The sequence below is a fragment of the Gouania willdenowi genome, chromosome 12 (genome assembly GCF_900634775.1).
Source record: "Gouania willdenowi chromosome 12, fGouWil2.1, whole genome shotgun sequence".
Classification (NCBI taxonomy): domain Eukaryota; kingdom Metazoa; phylum Chordata; class Actinopteri; order Blenniiformes; family Gobiesocidae; genus Gouania; species Gouania willdenowi.
In genome coordinates this window covers 1,454,018-1,463,788 of record NC_041055.1, presented here as the reverse complement: position 1 = coordinate 1,463,788, position 9,771 = coordinate 1,454,018, and positions in this window count along the sequence as shown.

Genomic DNA, 9,771 nt, shown 5'->3' with positions numbered 1-9,771 from the left:
CATTAGACATAAACCTGACGAGCAAAGTCTCCAATGAACAAAATCTCAACTGACAAAATCTAATTCCATTTGAAAAAAAGCAAGAATAGACAAAACCCCACTGGACAAAATGTCAAAAGTCAAAAACCTGAATAGTCAAAATCCCAATAGACAAAGTCCTAAATAAACCAAATCTCCGCCAAAAAAATCCCAATGGACAAAATACAAACAAAACAAAATTTATACTGGACAATTACCCAAAAGAAAAAAATCCCAATGGACAAAATTTCAATAATCAAAAACCCGAATGAACAAAATCCCAATAGATTTCTGCATTTTTTTCTCACTTTATCATTTTTTTTGTGGTTTCGTATATATATGGCCAAGGAGCTATGTTGTCTGGGGCATTATGCCCCTGGTAGGGTCTCCCATGTCAAACAGGTCCTTGGTGACGGGTCAGACTAAGTGCAGTTCAGAAGGCCCTTCATGGACAGTATAAAAACAAGGACCGTGACGTCGCCCGGTATGGCGCAGCTTTGGCCCCACCCTGGAGCCAAGCCTGGGGCTCGAATGCGCGCGCCTGGTGGTCGGGCCTTTACCCACGGGGCCCGGCCGGGCCTAGCCCGAAAAGACGTGGGCCCGCCCTCCTGTGGACCCACCACCCGCAGAGGGATCCGTAGGGGTCGGGTGCAGAGAGGACTGGGTGGCGGTCGAGGGGGGGTGCCTCGGCAGCCCGGTCCACGGCCACAGCTTCTGGCTGTTGGGACATGGAACGTCATCTCGCTGGGGGAAGGAGCCTGAGCTTGTGCGGGAGGTTGAGAGGTACCGGCTAGATATAGTCAGACTCACCTCCACGCACAGCTTGGGCTCTGGATCCCAACTCCTGGAGAGAGGCTGGACGCTCCACATCTCTGGCGTTGCCGAGAGGTACCGGCAGGCCAAGTGTGCTGCAGCCAGCGCGGTCGCAGAGGCAAAAACTCGGGTCTGGGAGGAGTTCGGAGAAGCCATGGAGGAGGACTATCGATCGGCCTCGAAGAGATTCTGGCAAACCGTTTGGCGCCTCAGGAGGGGGAAGCAGTGCTTCACCAACACTGTTTACAGTGCAGAGGGGGACCTGCTGACCTCAACTGGGGATGTTGTCGGGCGGTGGAAGGAGTACTTCGAGGGTCTCCTCAATCCCACTGCCACGTTTTCCGATGAGGAAGCAGAGGGACTCAGAGGCGGACTCGCCCATCACCCGGGCTGAAGTCACCGAGGTGGTTGGAAAGCTCCTCGGTGGCTCCTCCTGGATTCAGGAGGAACAATGCGGTTTTCGTCCCGGTCGGGGCACACTGGACCAGCTCTATACCCTTCATCGGGTGCTCGAGGGTTCGTGGGAGTTTGTGGATCTGGAGAAGGTATTCGACCGTGTCCCTCGTGTGGTGCCCTGTGGGGGGTGCTCCGGGAATATGTGGTCCGGGGCCCTTTGCTAAAGGCTGTCCGTTCCTTGTATGACCGCAGCAGGAGCCTGGTTTGCATTGCCGGCAGTAAGTCAGACCTGTTCCCAGTGCATGTTGGTCTCCGCTAGGGCTGCCCTTTGTCACCGGTTCTGTTCATTATTTTATGAACAGAATTTCTAGGTGCAGCCAGGCTTGCAGATGATGTTATTCTGTTGGCTTCCTCAAATCAGGACCTTCAGCGTGCACTAGGGCGGTTTGCAGCCGAGTGTGAAGCAGCCGGGATTAGGATCAGCACCTCCAAATCTGAGGCCATGGTTCTCCACCAGAAAAAGGTGGCTTCCCCTCTCTGGGTCGGTGGAGAGTCCTAGCCTCAAGTGGAGGAGTTCAAGTATCTCGGGGTCTTTTTCACAAGTGAGGGTCGGATGGAGCGTGAGATCGATAGACAAATCGGTGCAGCGTCAGCAGTGATGCGGTCGCTGTATCGGACTGTTGTGGTGAAGAGGGAGCTGAGTCGGGGGGCAAAGCTCTCAATTTACCGATCTATCTACGTTCCTACCCTCACCTATGGTCATGAGATTTGGGTAATGACCGAAAGGACAAGATCGCGGATACAGGCGGCCGAAATGAGTTTCCTTCGCAGGGTGGCTGGGCGCACCCTTCGAGATAGGGTGAGAAGCTCAGTCACTCGGGAGGAGCTCGGAGTAGAGTCGCTGCTCCTTCACGTTGAAAGGAGCAAGCTGAGGTGGCTCGGGCATCTGTTTTCGGATGCCTCCTGGTCGCCTCCCTCGGGAGGTGTTTCAGGCATGTCCAATTAGGAAGAGGCCTCGTGGAAGGCTCAGAATTCGCTGGAGGGACTATGTCTCTGAGCTGGCCTGGTGTCGCCTCGGGGTCCCCCCAGAACGGCTGGAGGAGGTGTGCGTGGATCGGGAGGTCTGGGCATCTCTGCTGAGACTGCTGCCTCCGCGACCCGGCCCCGGATAAAAGCGGAAGAAAATGGATGGATGGATAGATGGATATATATACGCCCCAAATGACAAAATTCCCATTAACAAAATCATTGAACAAAATTCCATTAAAAAACAAACCAGAATAGACAAAATTTCAAACAAAATGAAAAAAGTTGCTTTCTTCTCATAAATAGGAAGTTACATTTTATTTTTACACCCCCCTTTATTCTGCAATTTCCATTAAAGTCGTTTCTCGTTTATTTGTGAGTCAAATATTACGACAGTTGGTGGTACCGAATGATTGACACATACCGATATATGAACTGGCCCATTATTCCGTATGTGCCACGGGGGTGCCAGGGGCCTCACTTTTCAAATGACTACTCTTCCATTATTGCTCTTGGACTTTGGCTGGAATTTTACATGAATATTCTATGAGCGGATGTCAAGAGCCTTTTTGAAAGTTGGGGAAAGGACGAGGCCCCACCCCCTTTTCCGGTAATTTCTAAATTTATCTGAACACAGTCGTATGATATATCGTTTCAAAGGCAATTCAATGTGGATTATGATTTTACGTTGTACAATTCAATTTGTTTTACTTGGTGAAACCTAGTCATTTGACTCAATTATCAGAAACGTGGTTCGTGCTATTTGGTGCAGAGACATGGCCTGGCTGTAGTTCATCAGAGCTTCTTTTCTAAGTTTGACAAAATAATTGAGTGTTTGCTGTGATGGTTGTGTCTAAGAATGGTTATTATTGTTAAAAACTAAAGATTCTAAGCTTTCAACTGGTATATGATACTAGTGATATGCTGCTATATTTGAGAAGCATTGAATCCCTTAAAACCGTGAAAGAGTGAGAACATGCATGTTGACCCGTATTCAGGACGGTGGACGTTAAATGACGCCTCAGCGCAAATTTTTCTTGTCAACACCAATTATGTTACTAATTATTAATTTTGCATTACTGTATATGTTACACACATTGTGGTTGGCATGAATCTTGAAACAGTCTATCGAGCGTTTTCACCTGGGCAGTAACCCGGATGCGTGGCCATATTCTGCCGCGGACCGGTACCGGAGAGGGGACGTGCTTAAAACCCCAAAGCCAGGTTTTGGCATGGGACTCCGAGTCTGCCCCGCGGTGGTCTACCGCGGGGCAGAGACTGGACCACGAATCATTGGTTGATAAGGTTTATAAGGTAAAGCTGCTTTATATATATATATATATATATATATATATATATATATATATATATATATACGCTCTTTGTTGATAGACAGGCAACCAGTCGAGTAATGTATTGATTTTCATCTGGAGGTTCTCTCCTCCTTCAGCTGTTCTGTTTTGACGCAGTGAAAAGACTGCCATGGGGAAGGCTCAAATGGTTGAAGTTCTTTGCTTTTTAATACTATAAGTTCCATATATTTTTCTTCGGGCTCCGGATATTTTTGTTCAGGCATCTAGGACGGCCGGTCATTATTTACTTTGATTTTGTTCAGGCACCTCAACGGACAGCCTGTGAGGTTCTGACCATAGGATAGACAGGCAACCAAAGTTTCCAAAACACCCCAGTGCCATGTACCAAGTTCACCTCTGTACTGAGACCAAAATAGATTACAACCCCAACCCTAACCTAATCTAATAAACTGTAGTGAAGACTACAGGGAGTAAAAACACTAATAATGGGAATCAAACAGACAGATGAAGAGATCAGTGGGATATTATTGGATAAGTTAGTACTATTTATAGAAAATGAGAATCCAATAAACAAATAATATATGCATGCGCATATACAATCTCGGTATGATGTGAACTCAGATCATGAAACCGGCAAGCTTTCAGTGAGTTTTACTTTTTTTTATTCTTTGTTTATATTTTGTTTAAACGTGTGAATGGAATCAGATTTCTCCCTTTGGTTGTTTGGTTTTGATGCTTTCATTTTGGACGTGTATCAGCTGCTCTGTCTTCCGTGCGTTTCGGCTTTCTCTCAGCTGATAAAATGTCAACATCATTCAAAGAACCAAGCTTTAGAAGAAGATCGACTATCAAAGGACTCAACTCTCCCATTCAGCAAAACAATGCTGTAACGAAATAACTCGTTCAGTCTCGTCAACTCTTCATCGTCTATGTAATGGGCCAATGCTGGGATTAACACATCCTGCCCCATCATCAAAGACTGAGAACCTGTGGGCATCGGAGTTGGTTGGACACTCCCCCACCAATGAGTTGCGGGTTGGACGCCACGATTACTGCCTGAACGATGCGGCAGCAACTGCAGACTGATCACACGTCTGCTGGAACACCTTCACCAAAAAAGACCCTGTTTCACAAGCCACGAGGATACCAAGCCATAAGACTGTTCACATGAAGTCCACCACAGCCTTTGGTGGTAGTGCCATATAATTTTCGCCTTGAACTCTGGCGATGGGGGGGACAACTAGCAAATATCCAACAAGCTTCTCCTTCGATTGGACAATACTAACCCCTCTGTTTTCTGACTGTATTATTTTGTTTTCATTCATTCTCTGACACGCTTTGAGATACACTTAAAAGAAGGTGCGCTCTAAGCAGACAGACCAGACATACAGTCACACACTCACGTTCATAATTACGAGCTTTTTTTCATTATGTTGCTCATTTATTTACACTGTTTTTGCCTTTATGAGAAAGACAAACAAAAGGGAGGAAAATAGTGTTACTAATGGTTTTGTTTTTGTTTGCTTTTCTTTCCTTTTGTTTTTTGTTGAGGGGAGGACCCCCACAATGCAAGATATGGTTACATCCGTTGAAGAAGGAGCCCTCTGTTGTGCTTTTTTTATTTTTTATTGGCCATGATTTTTTTGAGCTTGCACGTTTTTCTTCTTTTCAATACCTTTGTTATTTCAGAACGATTCTTCTTTTCCCCTTTTGTTTTTACTCAATTTCAGGAAAACTGAGATGGAGATTGAGGACTGCAACCTAAACCAAGTTTACATTTTGACATTTTTTGACCGATACCCTCGTAAACAATCTGTACCCTTACCCTTTTGAAGCTGCTTCTGACAGGCAGCCTAGTTCAACATTTATTGTTTTCATTTTGCATGCCCCCTCCTCACCCAAACCCTAACCCATCCTTGTTGTGGGCTGCCTTTCATTCTTATCGGATGGAAGCTTCTTTGTACTCTTTTCATTTAGTTTTATAATAAATCTTCTTTATATAAAATCATCACACTTCAACTGGACTCCATCATTCAACAAGAGCAATAAATCATGTCTCCAAATGAGGTCAACCGCAAATTTGCCGTAACACTCATTTCGCCATAATTGACAACTCTCCTCCCACTATATGAATACATACTTCCAACGGGCACTGTACTAGTATTTCCAAATCCGTAATTTTACTTACTAGTACAGTGCCCGTCGGAAGTATGCATTTATGCGGGAGCATAAGGGGTATATTTGTGGGTGCAAAATGTGGGTGCAATTTTCCTGGTTTAATTCTATGGGGTATGAGCATGATAAATGTGTTTGTTGTTTTTTTTAACTCACTTTTATATTTTTTTGTTTGGTGTATTTTTCTGTATTGTATGTTTTTTGGAGTCATTATGTGTATTTTTTATCTTTCTGTTGTGTTTTTGTGCGTTATTTGTAAAATTGTTTTTGTTGCCATTGTAGTGATTCTGGAATCATTTTGTGTATAAATATTGTTTAGTTTTTGTTTTATTTCACTCATTTAGTATATTTTTATTATAAATACTGTGTGTGTGTGTGTGTGTGTCTACATCCGACTCCGTGAACGTGCATCAAATAGATAAATACCTTGTGTGTTCCTGTGAATGTTTGAGACGCTGATAACAAAACTCCATAGACATTGTAGCGCAAATCAGAAAAGTAACAAAACTGCGCAAAAAAAAACGTAAAGCTCCAAACCACGAGTTAGTAAGTAAATTAAAGTATTATCTACAATTCGGCTGTCTTTTTTAAAAAACAAAAATCATTTTTTACCTTTGAACCGAGTGGTCAGAGCTTAGCTTCCATGCATGGCACCACAGAGAATTCGCAGTTTTCCAGATGGAGAATTGAACGGGTTGGGAAACGTGTCTCTAAAAGACTCACCAGTGGCTGATGGTTTCAAATGTTCAATTCAGAGAGCTCCGTGTCTCGGTCTAAACTATCTTCTTCTCTATCGCTCGTGTGTTTACAACTCCTTAGCTGTGTGCGCAGCGATTGCTCTGGCCGCACACGTGACTCTTGCTCTTACTCTTGAGCTGTGCAGTGAAGATGGCGCGCTAGCGCCCCCTCACACCCTGAGGTCAAAAATTGAATAGGTTTCATTTTAGGAGTCGTCCAGAAGTGAAATAAAATTAAAATAAACATTTTGAAATGACCAAATTACTCCAAAATAACAGATACACACACTCGGGGTATTTGGAACCCGTCGACCAAGTTTCAGGTCCAACTCGCACCACGTCGGGGGAGATATTTGCTCCACACACATCCCCACAGACCTCCCTTGCCCCACATCCCCACAGACCTTCCTTGCTTTTTAGTTAGACTAGTACAGTGCCCGTCGGAAGTATGCACTCATGTGTGAGCATAAGGGGTATAATTGCGTATTTTTGTACCTTTATGTTGTGTTTTTGTGCATTTTTTGTATAATAGTTTTTTGTTGCCATTGCAGTGTGATTCTGGAATCTTTTTGTGTATTTTTGTATCTTTTTTGGTGTAGTTTTGAGCATTTCTGTTATTTTGTGTATTTTTGTATAAATATTTAGTTTAGTGTATTTTTAGTCATTTTCATATGTTTGTTGTTGTTTGGTGTATTTTTCTGTAATTATGTATTTGGGAGTCATTTTGTGTGTTTTTGGAGCCTTTTTGTATATTTGTATGCATTTCTGTTGTCATTTTGTGTACTTTTTTGTATAAATATTGTTTAGTTTTTAGTTTTATTTTACTCATTTAGTATATTTTTATTATAAATACTGTGTGTGTGTGTGTCTGTCAGAAAGTCTTTGTGTTAACAGTTCTTTTATTTTGTAGTTGCTTGGTAGTGATGTCACTTCCTGTTTGAGCGTGTGCAACGTCAGTAGTACCGCTGTGTGCTAGACTATGAGGGCCCTCCGTGTACGTGGCTGAGTTACAATAAGTTTATTGTTTGCCAAGACTTCATTATCATTACCTGACTAGTTTAGCATTGTTTATCCCCACCTGTTCTATTTTCCTGTATTCCTGTATGTTGTAGTGAGGTTTACACATCGTTTTTGTACTGTTAGGTTTCATTTAGCTTCTCTGTTACGTCAGATGAGATACTCTCTGCTCATGCGCACTTCAGGTAATTGGTTCATGTGGTGCAGTTGCGCATGCTTCCACCAGAGGGCGACAAAGACCATAGAATCAATCTAGACACTTTCATTAGCCTTTGAACCCTTTGCATGTCTACACATTGGCTGTTTGATGTTTATTTGAGTTTTTTGACCAAGTTAATATAATTTGGGGATTAGATTTAATTTTTATTTCCAAACAACATATTTTATACATCTGTAGGTATTGGTGTTAATATTATGATCATTATCATTTAATGTTTAATTAAAATATATCTATGATCTTATTTAAGTAACAGTGACTTGATAAGCTATTATATATATATATATATATATATATATATATATATATATATATATATATATATATATATATAATGTGTTTATTTTTAAGAAAAAAGAGCAAAGAAGAGGCCCAGCCAAGGTGGAGCAGCTTATCCTACAGACCTTCAGGAGACCACCTCCTCACCACCAGCTCTGACTGAGGATGAGATGTTTTTCAGAGACCTGCTTCCTATCCTGCAAAAAGTGCCACCAGAATTTAGGGAACGTTAAATTTCAAAGTTTTAAACTTCTTGATTATCATCCGGTAACACTAAATTTGGAAAATTTTAATTAGGTTTTTGATTGGGCTGGATGGGCTGGGGTGGGCGGCACTCTTTGCATGGCAGGAACCACATTGTGAATAGTTGTTTATACTAGTTTGTTTATTATGTAAGTATTATAATATTGAAGTAAATTGTTTGTTTAAAATTGAGGTATTATGTTAATGTACATGGTGTTCTTTCAGAATTGTTGATTAAAAACACATTTTGAAGTGTACTTTTGCTTTCTTTTTAATTTCTATCAATGCATCTTAACAGCTATGTGTACACCACATCAAGGTTATATATTTTGTTCATACAAGAATATATAGTTTCCTCATATTGATTCTCTGTGAGACATTTAATGCCTTAAATTTATTTCCGAGGTGAGGTTTCTGTGATTATTTCTTTCTGGTTAAAAATGAAGCTGACAGACGTTTCTCTCCCCATTCTTCCATATTTATTATACACATGTTAATACAATAGGAAGTTTGCTCTATAGAAGTCTGTGGTTGGCTCTTAAAATAGTCCTTTTGGGTGTGCTGGTGCAATATGTCTAGCCATGGAACGGCTCCTGCAGAGAAGTACGATGTGAAGACCTCTCGTCCAAGGAGTCACCTGTGGCCAGATACCTGCACAGTGAACAACATAGAAAAGCTCAGATCATTGATAATCAGATATATATAATGTGGGTGTGTGTACGTGTGCATAAAAGGTGGAGAGATTAGAGAGAACAGGCCTTATCTCCCAGAATGTGTTGCCAGATGACAATAATTAACAGTAGTAAATAAATAATGATTTATTAATAAGAGTTAAAAACAATAAATATTAATGAAACAAGCCTCATCTTCCAGAATAGGTCTCCAGAGGACAAAAAATAACAATAGTAAATAATTTACTATAATGATTAACTTTTATTTTAGTTGTAATATATTTATGATAAAGACAATAATAAAGCAGGCCTTTTCTCCCAGAATAGGTATCTCTAGAAAACAATAATTTTAATAATTCTGCTTTTAAATTCCCTTGGGATTAATATAGTATCTATCTTTATTGTGTATTTGAGAGATGTGTCTGATGAATCATGGCATCTTCGGTTGCTTATGAAACTTACCGGAGACAGACAGACAGTCGTTCGGCTGCAGAGATGGAGCTCCGGTAGTTGGTATCCTGCCTGGACATCCGTGGGCCAATCCGACCCAGCAGGTCGTCGAATCGGGCGCTGGTCATCCACAGGTACCGCTGGAAGCAGTCATCATCCAGGTGTAGCTTCTGAAGCAGTCAGTGAAGCTCACCGAGTTGGATGTGGCGCTGGTTAACCTGGTGAAGCCAGGAAAGCCGACGTTTCTTCCCCTTCCGAGGTTAGGAGCAGTGAATTGACGGAGGTCCTCCATAGTTGATGGTGGAAACAAACAGAGCCTGGTTGTCGCCGTTTGGGAGTCTGGTGGGCGGAGCTTCGCTTCAGACGCGAATATGAAGCAAATAGGGAAACATTTTTTGATCCCGCGAATCCTGCGG